Source organism: Tripterygium wilfordii, chromosome 1, assembly GCF_013401445.1.
Source record: "Tripterygium wilfordii isolate XIE 37 chromosome 1, ASM1340144v1, whole genome shotgun sequence".
Classification (NCBI taxonomy): Eukaryota; Viridiplantae; Streptophyta; class Magnoliopsida; order Celastrales; family Celastraceae; genus Tripterygium; species Tripterygium wilfordii.
Genome location: NC_052232.1, coordinates 4,901,498 through 4,905,176, shown reverse-complemented (window position 1 = coordinate 4,905,176; position 3,679 = coordinate 4,901,498).

The following is a 3,679-nucleotide window of genomic DNA, read 5'->3' as shown; positions in this document are numbered from 1 at the left end:
TGTTCAATTTCAAACATAACTTGGTCTATTCGCATCTTTACCTTAAGAAACGTTGCACGAAGGCTAAACTAGTACGCTAGACTTTTAAGAATACTAAATAGAGCACAACGGTCCACATTGATGCTTTGGAATTGGTCAGCTCTCTCCATATACGAGCTTTTCACGTTTTTGTTCAATTTCAAAAATAACTTGGTCTATTCGAATCTTTACCTTACGAAACGTTGCACGAAGGCTAAACTAGTACGTTAGACTTCTAAGAATATTAAATAGAGCACAACGGTCCACATTGATGCTTTGGAATTTGTCAACTCTCTCCATATACGAGCTTTTCACATTTTTGTTCAATTTCAAACATAACTTGGTATATTCGCATCTTTACCTTACGAAACGTTGCACGAAGGCTAAACTAGTACGTTAGACTTCTAAGAATATTAAATATAGTACAAGGGTCCACATTGATACTTTGGAATTGCTGAACTCTCGGCATATATGAGCTTTTCACGTTTTTGTGAAATTTCAAACATAACTTGGTCTATTCGTATCTTTACCTTACGAAACGTTGCACGAAGGCTAAACTAGCAAGTTATACTTCTAAGAATACTAAATAAAGTACAACGGTCCACATTGATGCTTTGGAATTGCTCAACTCCCTCCATATACGAGCTTTTCACGTTTTTGTTCAATTTCAAACATAACTTGGTCTATTCGCATCTTTACCTTAAGAAACGTTGCACGAAGGCTAAACTAGTACGCTAGACTTTTAAGAATACTAAATAGAGCACAACGGTCCACATTGATGCTTTGGAATTGGTCAGCTCTCTCCATATACGAGCTTTTCACGTTTTTGTTCAATTTCAAAAATAACTTGGTTTATTCGAATCTTTACCTTACGAAACGTTGCACGAAGGCTAAACTAGTACGTTAGACTTCTAAGAATACGAAATAGAGTACAACGGTCCATATTCATGCTTTGGAGTTGCTCAACTCTCTCCATATACGAGCTTTTCACATTTTTGTGCAATTTCAAACATAACTTGGTCTATTCGCATCTTTACCTTACGAAACGTTGCACGAAGGCTAAACTAGCCAGTTAGACTTCTACGAATATGAAATAGAGTACAATGGTCCATATTGATGCTTTGGAATTGCACAACTCTCTCCATATACGAGCTTTTCACCTTTTTGTGCAATTTCAAACATAACTTGGTCTATTCGTATCTTTACCTTACGAAACGTTGCACGAAGGCTAAGTGAGAAGGTTACACTTCTAAGAACACTAAATAGAGTACAAGGGTCCACATTAATAATTTGTAATTGCTCAACTCTCAACTTGTATGAGCTTTTCACGTTTTTGTGCAATTTGAAACATAACTTGGTCTATTCGCATCTTTACCTTATGAAATGTTGCACGAAGGCTAAACTAGTACGTTAGACTTCTAAGAATACTAAATAGAGCACAACGGTCCACATTGATGCTTTGGAATTGGTCAACTCTCTCCATATACGAGTTGTTCACATTTTTGTTCAATTTCAAACATAACTTGGTCTATTCGCATCTTTACTATACGAAACGGTTCACGAAGGCTAAACTAGTACGTTAGACTTCTAAGAATACTAAATAGAGTACTAGGGTCCACATTGAAACTTTGGAAAATCTCAACTCTTGCCATATATGAGCTTTTCACGTTTTTGTAACATTTCAAACATAACTTGGTCTATTCGCATCTTTACCTTACGAAACGTTGCACGAAGGCTAAAATAGCAAGTTATACTTCTAAGAATACTAAATAAAGTACAACGGTCCACATTGATGCTTCGGAATTGCTCAACTCCCTCCATATACGAGCTTTTCACGTTTCTGTTCAATTTCAAACATAACTTGGTCTATTCGCATCTTTACCTTACGAAACGTTGCACGAAGGCTAAACTAGTACGTAAGACTTCTAAGAATATTAAATAGAGCACAACGGTCCACATTGATGCTTTGGAATTTGTCAACTCTCTCCATATACGAGCTTTTCACATTTGTGTTCAATTTCAAACATAACTTGGTCTATTCGCATATTTACCTTACGAAACGTTGCACGAAGGCTACACTAGTACGTTAGACTTCTAAGAATACTAAATAGAGTACAAGGGTCCACATTGATGCTTTGGAATTGCTCAACTCTCAGCATACATGAGCTTTTAACGTTTTTGTGAAATTTCAAACATAACCTGGTCTATTCGCATCTTTACCTTACGAAACGTTGCACGAAAGCTAAATTAGCCAGTTAGAGTTCTAAGAATATTAAATAGAGTACAACGGTCCACATTGATGCTTTGGAAATGCACAACTCTCTCCAAATACGAGCTTTTCACCTTTTTGTGCAATTTCAAACATAACTTGGTCTATTCGTATCTTTACCTTACGAAACGTTGCACGAAGGCCATGTGAGCAGGTTACACTTCTAAGAACACTAAATAGAGTACAAGGGGCCACATTGATAATTTGGAATTGCTCAACTCTCAACTTATATGAGCTTTTCACGTTTTTGTGCAATTTGAAACATAACTTGGTCTATTCGCATCTTTACCTTATGAAATGTTGCACGAAGGCTAAACTAGTGCGTTAGACTTCTAAGAATACTAAATAGAGCACAACGGTCCACATTGATGCTTTGGAATTGGTCAACTCTCTCCATATACGAGTTGTTCACGTTTTTGTTCAATTTGAAACATAACTCGGTCTATTCGCATCTTTACCTTACGAAACGTTGCACGAACGCTAAACTAGTACGTTAGACTTCTAAGAATACTAAATAAAGTACTGGCGTCCACATTGAAACTTTGGAAAATCTCAACTCTCGCCATATATGAGCTTTTCACGTTTCTGTGACATTTCAAACATAACTTGGTCTATTCGCATATTTACCTTACGAAACGTTGCACGAAGGCTAAACTAGCAAGTTATACTTCTAAGAATACCAAATAAAGTACAACGGTCCACATTGATGCTTTGGAATTGCTCAACTCCCTCCATATACGAGCTTTTCACGTTTCTGTTCAATTTCAAACATAACTTGGTCTATTCGCATCTTTACCTTACGAAACGTTGCACGAAGGCTAAACTAGTACGTTAGACTTCTAAGAATATTAAATAGAGCACAATGGTCCACATTGATGCTTTGGAATTTGTCAACTCTCTCCATATACGAGCTTTTCACATTTTTGTTCAATTTCAAACATAAGTTGGTCTATTCGCATCTTTACCTTACGAAACGTTGCACGAAGGCTAAACTAGTACGTTAGACTTCTAAGAATATTAAATAGAGCACAATGGTCCACATTGATGCTTTGGAATTTGTCAACTCTCTCCATATACGAGCTTTTCACATTTTTGTTCAATTTCAAACTTAACTTGGTCTATTCGCATCTTTACCTTACGAAACGTTGCACGAAAGCTAAACTAGTACGTTAGACTTCTAAGAATACTAAATAGAGTACAAGGGTCCACATTGATGCTTTGGAATTGCTCAACTCTCAGCATACATGAGCTTTTAACGTTTTTGTGAAATTTCAAACATAACTTGGTCTATTCGCATCTTTACCTTACGAAACGTTGCACGAAGGCTAAACTAGCAAGTTAGACTTCTAAGAATACTAAATAGAGTACAACGGTCCACATTCATGCTTTAAA